Consider the following 16101-nt stretch of genomic DNA (forward strand, 5'->3'; position numbering starts at 1 on the left):
TCTGTGACAGTGAATGGGGTCCTCTGCGTGGCATGGGCAGCAGGACACCACGCTCGTGGGCACTTACATGAGGCATCTTGAGCCTTTTCTTCTTGATGGGAATGATACTAGTACCCACCTCCTAGGGTTTTTGGGGTGCTTCAGGGTCTGGTGTTGACAGGCACTCGATAGGCATTAGCTATTTTCATCATCTCTAAAAGTCCTGTATCTGGAAAGCTGGGTGGGAGAACGGGATCCACCTGAGAGGCCAGGCCCTGCCGATGGCACACACACCCCCGCTGTGGTGGGGAAGGGAGCGCCGACTGCCTGGGGCCTGGCAGGCCTGGAGCCCTTCCTCTCACCCAGGCCCCTCTGCCCTCGCCACCTGCGCTAGTTTCCTAGGGCTGGTGTAGCAAATGACCACGACCTTTTATTTTATTTTTTTGGCCGCTTGCGGGATCTTAGTTCCCTGACCAGGGATTGAACCCGGGTCCACAGCAGTGAAAGCTCCGAGTCCTAACCACTGGACCGCCAGGGAATTCCCAACCATGGTCTTCTAAAACAACACACAGTGGGGACTTCCCTGGCAGTCTAGTGGTTGAGACTTCCCCTTCCAATGCATGGGGTGTGGGTTCGATCCCTGGTTGGGGAGCTGGGATCCCACATGCCTCATGGCTGGGAAGCCAAAACATAAAACAGAGGCAATGTTGTAGTAAATTCAATAAAGACTTTTAAAATGGTCCACATCAAAAAAATAAATAAATAAATATTTTAAAAAATAAGTAAAACAACACACACGAAATTCCCTGGTGGTCCAGTGATTAGGACTCCATGCTTTCACTGCCGAGGGCTGGGGTTCTATCCCCGGTCAGGGAAGTAAGATCCCACAAGCCATCTGCTGTGGCCAAAAAAGTAAATAAATAAATAAAAATAAAACAACCCACATTCAGGATCTCACAGTTCTGGACGTCATAGTCTGAAATGAGTCTCCCTGGGCTGAGATCAAGGTGTCGGCAGGGCTGCATTCCTTCTGGAGGCTGCGCGGAGAATCCATTTCCTTTGCTCGTGGCCCCTTCCAACATCTTCAAAGCCAGTCATGTAACCTAACATTCATAGGGTCCGGGGTTAGGACGCAGACATCTTGGGGGGCCTTTTTCTGTCCACCACACCACCTTCTCTGCCATGGGCCCCCCTGCTTTGTGCTCCAGGCAGCGATGCTTGCCTCTTCTCTGCCCGGCTCTGACAAGGCCTCCCTGCGCTGTGGCCTGGTTGTCAGGTGAGAAGGAGCGGCTGCCAGTCTGTGCGAAGGCTCAGCAGACTCAGGGACCCCCTCCCAGGGCCGTGGAGGCACTTCTGCTCCAGGCTGGCCTCTCTGTGGCTAGCTCCGCCCAGGCCTCCTCCCCAGGACCACCGCCCAGTCTCCCCCTAGTTCTGCAGGTGTTTCATGGGCATAAACTCAGAACGTGTCTCTCCCACCCCACAGGTGCACACCATTTCAGTCACCAGCGGGCTCTCCTCCACAGAAGGGCCTTGGTGCTCTCCTGTGCCCACCAGGCTGGCAGAAGGAGAGAAGGGGGGCACTGCCCACCCAGACCACCTCACTGTGCTTGTCGTTCCCCTGCCCCGCCCCCTTCTCCTAGGCTCAGTTCAGCCTTCACTGCTCCTGGCGTGCCGGCCACGGCCATTGCTCCAGGTGCAGCTGGAGAGAGACCGGCCAACCCCTGGAGACCCCGCCTTGTGTCCTGGAGGGGGACGTGCACACGCGAAGATGGAGAGGCCTCTTGGTTCTCTGAGGGCCGGGAGCCCATGATCCCAATTCCATGCACCCGTGAGATGGCCAAAGGGGACAGGGCAGGGAGCCCCGCTGGGAACCAGATCCTGGTGGGCAAACTGGCTCTGCGTGGCCAGCAGGGTGGGTCCTGCAAGGTCCCCTGGGAGTCAGCTTCCTGGTCTGTGACGCGCTCTGCCCCCTCCCTTCCATGCAGGTGGGGCGTTTTCCCACTGCCTCCCCATGGGCACCAAGGTCGGGCCCTGGTTTACCCATCCCCACGAGGCAGCACTGGCCCAAATCCAGGCTCCGTCGCAGCGGGTGCTCAGCAATGTGGACAGAACAGTGAGGGCAGCAGCATCAACTCCGGGCCTCCCTCCCCCACCCTCTGCACACAGACACGGGCCTGCCTGGGGCTGAGTCACCTGGACTGAATGAAGTTCAAGCTTCAGGGCCCTTTCTTTGGCAGGAGTCCCTTCTGAGTCCCTGGGAGGGCCTAGCAGTGTGTTCTATGGTTTTGTAAAATTTTTGAAAAAGTAGGATTTAAATAATTTTTTTTTTTTTTGGCCACGCCAAGTGGCTTGTGGGATCTTAGTTCCCTGACCAGGGATTGAACCCGGGCGCCTGGCAGTGAAAGCGCTGAATCCTAACCACTGGACTGCCAGGGAATTCCCTAAATAATTATTTTTTTTAAAGGGGGCCCCTAAAATAATAATTATTATTTTTTTAAATATATATATATATATATATTTTTTTTAATTTATTTTTGGCTGTGCTGGGTCTTCGTTTCTGTGCGAGGGCTTTCTCTAGTTGCAGCAAGCGGGGGCCACTCTTCATCACGGTGTGCGGGCCTCTCACTATCGTGGCCTCTCTTGTTGCGGAGCACAGGCTCCAGACGCGCAGGCTCAGTAGTTGTGGCTCACGGGCCTTGTTGCTCCGCGGCATGTGGGATCTTCCCAGACCAGGGCTCGAACCCGTGTCCCCTGCACTGGCAGGCAGATTCTCAACCACTGCGCCACCAGGGAAGGCCCCCTAAAATTATTTAAGCTTCAGGCCGTACAAGTCCTGGATTGGTCCCTGCCCACCAGACACACTGGCTCCACTTGTTTCTAGAACATGCCCTGCAATCTCCCCGCTCTGGGCCTTTGCTCTCCAACTGCCTCCCCATCTTGGCTTCTCAGCACACCCAGCCCATTCCTTTCACCCTGGCCTGTGAGACTGGACGGCTGTCCTCCCCTGGGAACAGACTGGTCACTCAGTCACCCTATTTATTGTTGTCTCCTCTGTCCCTGCTGTGCAGCCTTTGGTGAGTTACATCACGTTTCTGGGCCTCCATTCCCTCATCTCTACACCGGGGTGGCACTACCTACTTCTTCAGGCTAGTGGCAGAGGTATGATGCCTGTCTAATGGTTTCTTCTCCCACCCCCCAAGGGCAGAGTGCGGTGCTCTCACACATGTGCAAATGAGAGGCAGGCACCTGGTTTCCAGAGGCGGGGAAAGTGGTCCGCAGGGTCAGCAGCCCCTCCCACCGTTGTGGGGCCACAGGTCAGCTCTCTGACCTCAGTTTCTTCATCTGTGAAATGGAGACAATCACCCCTGCTTTCCAAGGTTGTGGGTGACATTGGGTGACAGACGTGAAAGCATCTGCGGCCTGCATGGCTGCCTCTGTGTGTGATTCTGTCAAGTTCATTCAGTCACTGATCCCTTAAGACCCGCCTCGCGCCAGGGCTCATTTTCATGCACCCTTCGTTCCCTCCTACATGAGTTTCCTGGAGCTGCCATGACAAAGCACCTCAAACTGGGGGCTGAGAACAAGACATTTATTGTCTCAGGTTCTGGAGGCTACAAGTGCAAAGCAAAGATGTTGGTTGGCAGGGCCACGCTCCCTCTGAAAGCTGTAGGGGAATCCTTCCTTGTTCCTTCCAAGCTTCTGGCGCTTTGCTGGCAATCTTTGGCCTTCCTTGGCTTGCAGCTGCATAAATCCAATCTCTGCCTTCATCATCACATGGCTCCTCCCTGTGTGTCCGTCTTCACGCGGGGTGTGTCTGTCTTTTGGGGGTTGGGGGGTATCGTATTAGTTTGCTGGGCTGCTGTAATAAAGCACCACAGACCGCGTGAACAGAAATCTATTTTCTGTCTTTGGGGCTAGAAGTCCGAGATCAAGGTGTCGGCAGGGTTGATTCCTTCTGAGGCCTCTCTCCTTGGCTTGCAGATGGCCGTCTTCTCCCTGTGTCATCACATGGTCTTCCCTCTGTGTGTGTCTGTGTCATAATCTCCTCTTCTTATAAGGATGCCAGTCATGTTGGATCAGGGGCCCACCTTACTCTACTTTGTCTTAACTACATCTGCAAGGACCCTATTTCCAACTCAGGTCATAGTCTGAGGTCCTGAGGGTTAGGACTTCAACTTTTTTTTTTTTTTGGTGGGGAGGATACAATTCAATCCAAAATACCACCCTAATGGTTTATTGTCTTGGTCTTCTTTGGGGCTTTTGAGAAGCAGTAGTGGCCTACCCCAGCCAGCCTGGCACATACAGCTTGGCTTAGCCAGCACCTGGCTCCAGTGGCCCCCCAGACCAGAAGAGGCCCAGCCAAGGCTGCCCATGGAGGTTGGGGCAGTGGGACAGGGTCTTCCCGGCCCCCAGACACCCCCTAACTTTTCAGGTAGCAGAGATCACTAGGACAATCAACACAGGCAATCCCATTGTCCCTTCTGAGGCTGGGGCATTTCTGGGTCATCCTCCACCACTTACAGCCTCTGGGACACTCCTGTATGCCTTCCCATTTCTGGCCTCTCTGGGCTAGCTGGGTACAGGCAGCCCTGGCCACACTGCAGCTCACCAGGAGGCCAGTTCAGATCCATCCACAGGAGGAGGGCTTCCTGCTTTGAGCTGCAGTGGCCCAGCAGCATGCTGACACATGGAGAGATCCACAGGAGGCCAGAGGCCCTACTCGATTCAGAAAGGCTACAGCTGGGCAACCAAGGAAGCTTACATGCTCAATCTGAAAAGATATAAGGCTCAAGAGACAAGATCATATAAAGCTGGGAAGGAGTGGGCTGGAGTGACCGTGCCAGGGAAGTCTGACATGTGTTAGTGAGTGACAAGGATTCTACATGCCCTTGCACAGGGAGTTGCAGAATTAATGACCAAGTTGCCCAAGAGGATGTCAGCTCAGAGTTCAGTCAGCTTTTCAGGGGACACTGGGGATGGGAACACAAAGGACCAGGAAATCAAGCCACTTTGCACATACATGATAGCCCTGATAGATGAGCCGGCCACACCCAACACAAGACAAAGGGAACAGACCACAGATGGGGTGGCAGTCAGTGATCAGGGAAGGCTTCCTGGAGGAGGGGGCCTGAAAGGTTCAGTAGGATAGAGACAAGTGGAGCAAAGTGAGAAGGTAAGGGGGCAGGGCAGTGGAGCCAAGCAAAGCCTGGCTGTGACCTTGATGCTGACGGACACTGAAAGCTCTGAGCCAAGGAAGGACAGATTCTCACTGCTCCTCCTTCTTCCAGGCCAGAAGGATGCCTTAGAGCCACCTGGCCCTTTCTCCCTGCCCAAATCAGCCCATTTCAGAGAAGACAGGCAGGCTACCCAACATCACCCAGAACTGGGGTGTTGGGGCCGGGCCTGGGTCAGAACTTCAGTTTTAGGCAGTAAGTCTGGTGCCCCAGGTCCCCTGCTTTTCTGGCCCCCACCAGTTGACAATTCCGGGCGGAGGGTTGGGGGGTGGTGTTTGGAGGGGAGTTGGCCACGGTCACTGTCTGTAGGGTGCTGGTCCAGCTGTGGCCGGCAGGGGGCAGTTGAGCCCGCCCTTTCCTCCTCCAGCCCAGCTGCAGAGGTGGAGCCTGCACTTCCTGTCCAGATCTACACAGCCTGGAACCCAGGGCAGAATCTGGGGTCCTTGGGTCTGGCGCTGCATGCCCACCCCCTCTCAGAGTGGGACCCCTGGCTGCCACCTTCCTCTGGTCCATGATCGGGGTTCCTAGACCTCCAAGAGCACCAGAAAGAGGGTTTTCCCCCTGTGGTCTCCAGTTGGTGAGGGGACCCCATTTTCCAAAGATCAGGATGCATGTCCCAAAAACAGATTCTGCTTTGGAATTTTTTTTTGGTTTTTTGTGAAATGAAAATCGAGTCAAAATATTTAAAACAAGGGCTATATGGGGGAATCCGGGAAGTGGGGTGGGCACACCCTGGGGCTAGTCATCTCCCCCCCCCCACCCGGCTCCACCGCTTGCCCACAGGAGCTGACTGTCCCAAGCCCCTGCCCGCCAGGCGCCCCGCTTCCCAGCAGTCCCGCCCTCTCTCAGCACCTCCTCCCCTCCCCCACCCATACTGAGTTCTTCAGCTGTTTTATTTTATTTTATTTAAAATTATTTATTTATTTATTTTTGGCTGCGTTGGGTCTTCATTGCTGCACGTGCGCACGGGCTTTCTCTAGTTGCGTGAGCGGGGGCTACTCTTCGTTGTGGTATGCGTGCTTCTCATTGCGGTGGCCTCTCTTGTTGCGGAGCACGGGCTCTAGGTGCGCGGGCTTCAGTAGTTGTGGCGCGTGGGCTCAGCAGTTGTGGCTCTTGGGCTCTAGAGCGCAGGCTCAGTAGTTGTGGCACACGGGCTTAGTTGCTCCGTGACATGTGGGATCTTCCTGGACCAGGACTCGAACCCGTGTCCCCTGCATTGGCAGGCGGATTCTCAACCACTGCGCCACCAGGGAAGTCCTCTCCAGCTATTCTAAACTACTTGTCAAAGGTATAATTTGCAAGTGGGAGAATAATAGTCCCAGCTCTTCCCAGGATTTCTGTGTCCCCTGCCCATTTGACCTTTGCATTTGCCGGGTGGGCCATGACTGCTGACTCTCTGGGTCAGTAAGAGCACAGGCCTCCCTCCGAGCATTAAGGTCAGCAGCCTCCAGGGGCAGAAGGACCACTCGGAGGGGTTCGCTCTGCCCACAGAAGCCACGGCACCACACACACATCTCTCGCGGATGCCACTCAGGCAGGCCAAGGGGAGTCAGAACAGAAAAGTCTCCTTCAGAGGTTCAAGGCCAGTCTGAACAACCAGCGCTCCAGTGGGGTCACGTGGCGGAGAAACAGGCTCGGGCATGAAGACGTTTCCATCCACGCGGATGCAGCGGAAGCGGGCCCCGGCAGTGGGGGAGGCAGGCGGGCCCAGGAGACAGAGAGTGTTTCCTGGGGGGCTGTGCAGCCTTAGGCGTGGGAGGTGGCGCACGTCAGCACCACCGGGCTCCTCAGCCAGAGGAGCTGTGGCCGGGATTCCTGATGGGTAGGGCTTGGGGCGAGGCCGGCAAGATGGACGCAGGCCGAAGGGTGGGGCCTACAAAAGCTGGGGCCTGCTTAGTCTGCAACAGGGAGGCTGGCCAAGGAGGTCTGGGGGCCACTGGTGGGGCAACGCTTGTGGGACCAGCTCCCTCATTCCACAGGCCTTCCCTCGGCTAGGGGCGGGGGGCTGGGGAGTGAGGACACAAGCGCTCGGGTGGTGGAGGGGGATAAGTGGGTCCGGTGCGCACGTAGGGGCAGGGGCTTCAGGACACAGGGAGGTGACCATGAGACAGTGAAGGTGCTGGCAGGAGGGCAGTGTGAGCTCCAGGCAGGAGGCCAGCTGGGACAAGGCTCAGGGACAAGGGGGGTGGGGTAGGAGGGCTGGGGCACCAAGGGCCTGATGCCCTTGTACGGGGCAGGGAGTCCCAAAGACCAGATGCAGGAGACTGACACCATCAAAGTGATTTCCTGGAGGCAAGGCCCGAGGCCCGAGGCCTGGCCCTAAGCGCAGGGGGGCTCGCGGTTGGAGCTGCAGCAGTGACTAGGTAAGGGCTTCAGGAACCCAGAGCCCACAGGCCCTGCGACCCCCAGAGGAGGCATGGGTCACATGTGTGAGAAGCCCTCTCCTAACTCAGGATACCCTCACTGCTCCTCCCCTCTCCTTTTGACACACATGGACCCCAAAAATGAGAGCATGAAATGCAGGTGGGCTGGCCCACTTCCTCCTCTGCTTTATAAACCAGGGCCTGGGGAGTATCCACCCTGACGCCCTCTCCCTCGAATGCCTCCTGCCAGCGTCGGCCGAGAGACGCTCCCCTGGTTTTTTTAGCTGCGCCAGACACTTCGTGTGAGCTGCTGGGCCCAGGCCACAGGGAGCAGCGCCTCCCCTTTCTCCTCCTCTCCAGACCTGGGAGTCCAGGGCTGGACAGGCCCCCAGATCTGGGCCTGTCATTGAGTTTGTGGGCCTGCTGCTGACCTGAGAACTCATTTCCTTCCTTCAATCAGTCCAGAAACATCACAAATATTTACTGAGAGCCTCACAGTGGATAGTGACCTTTACTGTAATATTGATAATTGTTTGGTCAACACATTGATGGAGGTCTGCTCCATGCCAGGGCCATTTCAGGGACTGCTGGACACAGAGATCCGGGGGAGGACAAAACAGACAGAAACCCCTCACTTGAGCTCAAGTCCCAGTTGGGCAGGATTGGGGGGGCTCAATGAGAAGGTGACCTCTGAGCAGAGGCCAGAAGGAGCTGAGGGGGGGCTGGGCCAGGAGGCCACTGGGTGAAGCGCTTTCAGGCAGATCAGTATTCATCAGAATTATGAAGTGAGAACAACAAGGAAAGCACGCTGGGGGAGGTTAAGGGCCTGCCAGGGTCATGCTGCAAGGTGGGGTGGGGGGACCTGGCCAGAGCCCAGGCTGAGGCCCTGCTTCCTGCCAAGGCAGGAGAGGCCAGTGGGCGCTGGGCAGGGAGTTCCTGTTTGTTGTTCCTGCTGGGCTGCTGTGAGGTGAGCCAAGGCAGGAAGGGCTCTCAGCCAGCACGCGGTGACTATGCAGTTCCTCACCCAGGCTCACCCAGGCCCTGAAACCAGGGGCCTCAGGGCTCAGAAGGAAAAGGCTTCAGACAAGAGTCTCCTGTGAGTGGAGAGCCCAAGGTGATCCAGGAGGCCACGGTTCTGGAACTGGACCTGTGGGGATGGCGGCAGGGCTCTGGCACATTCTCTAGTGGCAGCAGCAATACTGTCATCCTTCTACCCATCTTGAACTTGAAGTATCACCTCTTTCTCACTCTTCCTTTTTTTTTTTTGGTTGTGCTGTGCAGCTTATGGGGTCTTGGTTTCCTGACCATGGATTGAACCCGTGCCCCCTTCTGTGGAAGTACAGAGTCCTAACCACCGGACCGCCAGGGAAGTCCCTCACCCCTCTTCTTCTGTCTCCTGGGTCCTTTCTCGGGCTGATGTGAGTTCGGAAACAACAGAGCTGAGCTAGCTTCAGAACAAGAATGGGAGGTGACCATGGCTGTGAGAAAAGGCTTGGAGCCTGGGTCCTGACCCTGAAATCTGGATGTTGCCCAAGGGGTCCTTCCTCTCCTCCTTACCCCTCCAACCCTGAGCCCTTAAGTAGGCTGCCCAGGAACGAGCAGGCTTCTGCCACCCACCTGGGTGGGGCAGACCTGTCACCACCCAGCCCCACCCAGGGAACCAAGGTCCTCTTGTTTACTGCTGTTTACCGGAACAGCTTGTTTTGATCTAGAAAAATCTGCTGACGCACTGGCTGCCCTGCCCTCCCCGTCAGGGTGGATGTATTTTTAGCCCCATTTGCAGAGGAAGAGGCAGAACCCAAGCCCCACATTTATCCACCTTACTGTGAGTACTGCCTTGGCCCCTTCAGGCAGGACAGAGAGGTCCCTGTGTGGTTTTCTACCCTCATCTCTCCTCAAACACATTCCATCTCCAAAGAACTCCGAGGCCAGGAGAAACTGAAACCAGGACCCGCTGAAACTGTGCCATTTTGTCCTTGAAAATGGAGTCGGGCCCCTCCAGACACAAGGGCACAAAGCAGGGCCTTAGTTCCTTTTGTGTTGGGACTCCTAAGCTTTGTAGTATCCTAATGCTTTGTGTGTTGCTAATTCCACTTACTCCTGCTCTAAATCTAAGATAGTTTGCTTCTGGAATTTGGGAATAATATGTGTGAATGCGGAAGGTTATTAGACCAGGTAGAGAACAGCAAGCTGAGACATCAAGTTGGGCCTGGGAAGCTGACACACAGCAACGACCAGCTCCTCTCAGGCGCCGCCGTGTAGATAAATAAAGTGCTGAGCCCACAGTCTGGCACAGTGACACAGCAGAGAAGGCACTTGCTTGATATTACACACACCTCCCGGCCTTTCTAGAACACTCTGACAAGCAATTCCCTCTTTCCACACTGTTCTTTCAGGCCAAGTCTTCCCCACCCCTAGCAATGTTGCCAGTACAAGACGGATGAGGCAGATCTTGGGGAAAAGTGAGCTGCCAGAATCTTTCCCTGGCAGGAGAGGGCAGCTGAGCAGCCCTGTGAACAATCCTGGGCTTGCCACGTACTCGACGTTCTGTGACAAGGGTCACAGGAGAGTCACCAGTTTTCCAAGGACTCAGGGAGGGTGCCCCAGCTGGGCCCGGCCCTGCCTGCAGATGCCATCTCGTAGAGGCAGGGGAAAAAACCTGCCCCAGTTTCCCCCTTGCTGCCAAGGGAGCCTGTTGTCACAGGCGGGTTTGTTTGGGGTGTGGGTGGTTATCCTGCGAGGAGACAAGCCCTTCTCAGTTGTTCGGCACCACTGTCCTTCCAGCTGTGCGCAGGGGGCCAGGGCTGAGAGGAGGCCCCGGGGGGGTCTGGGGCTGTGGCTCCTCCTCCCTCTGGTCCCACACTGGCAAGGGAGACGCCAACGACCCATTTCAAAATGGGTCGCCTTGGTGGAGGGGACAAGAGCTCACCGGTTTGCTTTTGCCTCCGCTTTGGGAGACCCAGGTTGGAGGCCTGCTCCACGTGGGCAGCCAGCGAACAGTGCCCCCAGCAGCCACCAGACGGGCTCCCTGAGGACCATCACAGGCTGTAAACTGACCTGGATCAACTAGTTTTTCCCCCCAAATGTCCTTTTTCCCCACCTCCCAATCCAAAAGGAAAGCAGGTTGAATATCTATACTCTTTCGGCCTTGTTGCCACCACGCGATTACACGTATTGTTTTCTGCACAAACAAGATCTTGCTTTTCACTGCCTTGCATCTGCCTTTTCCCATTTAATACGTAATGAATAATCATCAAGTATTCTTACCCAGCAGGGACTTTTCTGAGGAAATACTTAAAGCCTCCAAGCCCCTGGTAACAAAGAATAACAAAGCCAGGACAGACGCCCCTCAAGCTACCAAGCAGCAACGCGGTGGCTTAACTTTTTTTTTTAATTTATTTTTGGATGCGTTGGGTCTTGGTTGCTGCACACGGGCTTTCTCTAGTTGCGGCGAGCAGGGGCTACTCTGCGCTGCGGTGTGCAGGCTTCTCATTGCGGTGGCTTCTCTTGTTGCGGAACATAGGCCCTAGGCGCGTGGGCTTCAGTAGTTGTGGCAGGTGGGCTCAGTAGTTGTGGTGCACAGGCTTAGTTGCTCCGCAGCATGTGGGATCTTCCCGGATCAGGGCTCGAACCCGTGTCCCCTGCACTGGCAGGCGGATTCTTAACCACTGCGCCACCAGGGAAGCCTGGGGCTTAACTTTTTAATTAAGTTTTAAAATTAAAAATCACAGCAAGTTTTCTTAACCAGAGACACTACGCACAGTTACGGGTGCGGCTCCCCGTAGGAATGTCCCTGGATCCAGCCCCGCGGAGCTCGGGCCGCCCCGGGCCGCCCCGGGCCGCCCCACCCCCACCCCCACCCCCACCCCCACCCCCACCCCCACGCCCCACCGCAACCGGCGCGCCTCAGCACTGACATCACAGGCGCTCACGAGGCCCAGCCGACGCCCGAGGAGTCACGCGCCTCCACCCCACCCCCACCCCGCCGCGGGGAGTGATGCGCCCTCTGCAGAGATCCCTCCGCCGCCGCCTGGAATTTTCCAGACGCTCTGCCGGCCCTTCTTTCGGGCTGCTTCTGGGCGGGGTGACCTGAGGCGACCCCAGAAGTTCCCTTCGACTCGAGAGAACCGCCCCAGCCCGCCTCCGCCATCTAGCCCCCCCTCTCCAGGACCGGGATGCCTCCCCACCCCTGGCACCATCACCGGCCGAAAAGAGGACTTACCCCCCCCCTCCCCGTTGGAATCCGCCTCCCCAAGTGACCTTGACATCTGTCGTCGATCTCAGGAAGCACTTGCTAAGGAGAGTGGGGGAGAATCCGAGAAGGTGGACACCCCGGAAGAACGGGAGCCGCCCCGAATCGTCTCCTTGGCCAGGGTCGGGGAGGGACTTTTTTTCCGGTGGCAGTGGAGGAGTCGTCCCGTTGAGCAATGCCCCGGGTAACGCGGCCCAGCCTATAAAAGCAAAAGTTGTGGCCCGTCCAGCAGGAGTTAGCGACAGGGAGGGCCGGGGTGGGGCTGGGTGTAGTTTTGGGGGAGGAGGTGGCCAGTTTAGGGTCTCAGGGGACAGGTGGGGGAGATGGCAGAGTTAGATGGGACTGGGGGGGTGGGGGGTGCCAGGAGAAGGAAGGTTAAAGGGGAGACTAGATGTTGGGGGAACTGTGCGGGGAAGAGCTGCGTCGGAAGTGCCCACAGTAACCCGGGGGGAGGACAACACCCCAGGCCTGGCTGTCGCAGCTGCCTGCTGGAGAAGGGGAGCCTGACCTCCAGGAGGGCGCCGCTCCTGTGTAGGCTGAGCGGCCCCCAGTGCCCTGGTTTGTATGGAAGGAGGAAGGCAGAGAGACAGGAGGAGGAGGCTGATGGTCTCGCGGCCCTTGCTGGAGGCACACTTGGGCAGTCGACGCCCTGAAAATGAGCAGGAAGGAAGGCAGTGGGGTACAGGGACGCAGATGGGCAGGGAGGGCAGAACTTGAACATGTCAATACCAGCAGCCCCCTTTTTTTCCAGACAGAGGGTTGTGAACCCGCCTGGGGATGAGGCCTGGTGTTGTGGAAACTGAACTTAGCTTCGCGGGGCTGACAGTTCTGGCCCAGGGTGGTATGTAATTCTGGCTCGGCCTGGGACAGGGTCCAGCCAGGCCCAGCTGGGTGGAACCCAGGTCTGGGTGTGAGGGTGGTCTAGGGAGTGATGGAGGTCAGGTGCCATCCTGAGCGGTTACTGGTATGGCGCCTCGTGTACCTGACAGGCGGGAGCTGTAGGCAGACAAAATTGACGCCCACTTTATTTTCCAGGTGGCAGTGCACCCCTTTGGACTTTTCCTCTAGGTTCCATGCTTACCTCTTCTGTGACCTCACTCTGCCCCTCCTCCTCCCTCTAACTCTCTCGAGGTTACCCCTTCACTTAAAACGTTGCTTCTGGTAATCTGGTAAGCCGGGAACGTTGCTGGAGTCCCTGCCGGAGTCGGTATTGTCGGTAATCCTGAAGGAGGAGAGGCGTCCCCAGCGGAGACTCTGGGTGGGCGGGTTGGTCTTGCTTGCCGGTGGAGAGGGTGGGGATTGAAGGTGCACCCTTGGGTGGGCCCACAGCGATGGTACCAGCTGAAAGCTACAAAAATGCTTCATAGACCGTGGTTTGTTACTATAGTGTTCATCATGGCGAGCTGATGGCACCAGGAGAATGGAGCCCCTGGCCAGTGTGAGTCGTAGCAGTGCAGGAGGGGAGACCCTGGAGGAGGAGAGAGCCCGCCTAAATTGATGTCTACAGATTGAATTTCCAGAGGCTTAGGAGGAGGAGGAGTTCTCCAATGTCCTGTTTCCAGGCCTTGCTCAGGAAGCCCTGTATTCATTCAGGAGACCATCCTTTAAGGTTTTCAGATGAGCTTATGAGGGGGCAATCTTTAAAAGTCCAAAGCAGATGCATCCGGGGCCTTCAGCAGATGTGTTGCTTTGAGCGTGTAATCCAGGAGCAGCGATCTCTGGGCACGTGAATGCCAGCAGGCACCTCTCCTGTTCTGGGGTGGAGGTTTTCAGATGCTGCATCTTCTAAATTCAGCCTCCTGTTGTACTAGTTCTGTGCTACGAACCTTGCTTCCAGAGGACTCTTAAGCTGTAGAACATTTTAACGCGATGCCACAACACATGAGTGCTGCCTTGTAGATGGAGGTTGCAGATGGATCCCGGTGACCCTCTCATCTACCCGCCTGCTTTCCTGTGCATTGGTCGGAGGAATTCTTAGTGTGATGATAATCTGTGTGTTGGGAAAGTGTTCAAGATTGAAATGCCTTAGGCAAATACTTAAGTGAGCCAACTGGCAAATTGAGGGGGTCATTGTACTGTGCTGGAGGTACGAGTTGGTCATGCCCAAATTGTGGTAGAAATGGCAGGTCTAGTTTGGGCATTCCTACTAAGAAGGGAGTGGTCAGGGTACCCATAGTGATCTTTGATTCATCTTGCTCTATGTACTTTTTAACTTCAATTTTACTTGATTAGATTTCAGAGTAATCTTAGTGTTCAAATGGGAGGACCCTGAGGTGAGGGGTGGTGGGGAGGGAAAAGCCTGCCGCAGGTGCTGGGAGGGGTGGGCGTGAAGAAAGGGAGAAGGGGGGAGGGTTGTGGTTAGGTGTGGGTTGTAGAGGGTGGGAGTGGTAGGGAATGTGGGTTGAAGGGAATTCTCTGGAGAAAAGATCAGTAGGCAGAGCTTTGGGGAATTATATAGAGCTCATGGGCGAAGAAAATACTAGTTAATAGTAAATTGTTAATGCTAGTTAAATTGTTGCTTGGAAGCACAAAAAAAAAGTTGCTTGGAAACTTTCTAAAATGCTTAGAACTCTGCTAAGTGCAGGAGAAAAAGCAAAATTGTTTTGCTTTGCTGCAAGATGGGGAAGACTGAAAAGGTAACTGAAGACCTGGTCATTGGTGATTTGAAAGATTGGTGTCGGAAACTTGCATCAGCAGGTTAACATCCTTCACTGCTTTCAAGCTTAAGTGGTTTATCTGGAGGTGTGTGGTATTTGGGAGAGGTCTTCGAAAAGACTTTAAATACCCATATTGTGGGCTTTTAAAGTAAGCTTGAGATTTTGGAGTGCACTTAAGATGGTGAGATGTACTCTTCTGGGTTTGCAACATTTTTATTCACTGAGGTTTTGCAGTTGAAAACTTGAGCAAAGTGAAAATGCAATGATTTCTAAAGGAATTTTGTGTTACTTCCTGCCTTATAAGCACATCTCTTTTTTTCTTTGTGATGAGTATTAGAAACAGCAAGAGTTTTTAGTTTTCGTCGTCATTTTAACAAGGAGAACTTAATGACTTTTTGTGATCACTGTAAAATTACTGTAATATTTGGTAGCAAACAATCCATGTAGGCTTGCTAAGGTTACAGTTAGTAATCCACTGTATCTTTAGTTTGAATGTTTTTGTTTTTTAAGTGATAACCGTACTAGAGGGGAAACTATCGACCAAAATCTGTTTGGGAAATAAGCAAAACTGGGGATGGGGAGGTGCTTTATTACTAGATTATGGTCTGTGAAAATTCAGGGAAAGATCTGAATCCTTTGTGATAAAGTAATACCAGTGGTTTTTTTATCATGTCCCTCTTCCCATTGAATTTCACTTTGAAAATTTTAAATCCCCAATATTTATGACACTTGGGATCTTTCTGGGTTCTCTTTTTAATGTTTAAAAATATGTTGACATGATAGTTCAGTTCTTAACCCGTGATTTGGGCATGATACAGTAACTGTCCTTGGAATTTAAAGAATACTAGTCATGCATGTATGGGGAAATGTGTTCCGGTAAGCTGTTGTGAAATTGAAACTGTAAAAGTAGGAGGAAAAAGTACTTTTATGTTGCTCTGTATGGGAAGAACCAGTCTTGTTACACCATGTATGTGACTACTAATCGTTTTTCTTCCCCTTTACAGCATGAATAAAGGTTTGAGTTCTAAACTCATTAGAATTGTTTGTATTGCTATGTTATATTTTTTCAACCCTGATCTTGTCTGTCTATCAAGTTGCCTTCATAAAGAGGCTGTGGAGTTAGGTGCCCACCAGCAAGCTGCCTGTGTGGGGCTCACGGCCCTGCCAAGAGTGGGCACCGCTGATCTTGTTTGTGTATCAAGTTGCCTTCATAATGAAGTTGAACGTACCTTCATATTGTAGATTTAGGCCTAGATTCACTAAAGTAGCTCCAGATTGAGGGTATTGAGTGGAGTGTGGTAACCTCAAACAACTGGTACATCCTGAATGGCCTGTAGTCTGGTAGGTGGGGAGGGGCTCTGCTCACTGGGAGCGTGTGATGGTTGCGCAGAATGTGATGTCAAACCACCAAGCCAATGAAGGTCAGTGTCAAGGTGGGGGAGTACTTCGTAACATCCTGGAATTTTACCTGGCTATAGTTCCAAATGGTATTGTCAAAAAGGGGACCGCTTTATTCCTGTTTGCTTGGAGGAAACAAGCTAAATAGAACGGACATGTAATATGTATTTGACGTATTTGTGGCCTTTGGGAGGCTGGAATGTATCTGGGATTTGGGT

The 16101-nt window shown here is 54.3% G+C and overlaps 1 long non-coding RNA gene across 2 annotated transcripts; it reads left to right on the forward strand.

The window, feature by feature from the left end:
* The first annotated feature begins 11665 nt into the window (after nt 1–11665).
* On the forward strand, nt 11666–15518 carry LOC133098821 (uncharacterized). Of its 2 annotated transcripts, none has more exons than XR_009702250.1 (2): nt 11666–12012; nt 12580–15518. It is a non-coding gene; the product is annotated as an uncharacterized LOC133098821 (long non-coding RNA). The 2 variants fall into 2 exon arrangements; XR_009702251.1 differs by lacking the exon at nt 11666–12012 and adding an exon at nt 12106–12142.
* The last annotated feature ends 583 nt before the right edge of the window (nt 15519–16101 follow it).

Source organism: Eubalaena glacialis, chromosome 10 (genome assembly GCF_028564815.1).
Source record: "Eubalaena glacialis isolate mEubGla1 chromosome 10, mEubGla1.1.hap2.+ XY, whole genome shotgun sequence".
NCBI lineage: Eukaryota > Metazoa > Chordata > Mammalia > Artiodactyla > Balaenidae > Eubalaena > Eubalaena glacialis.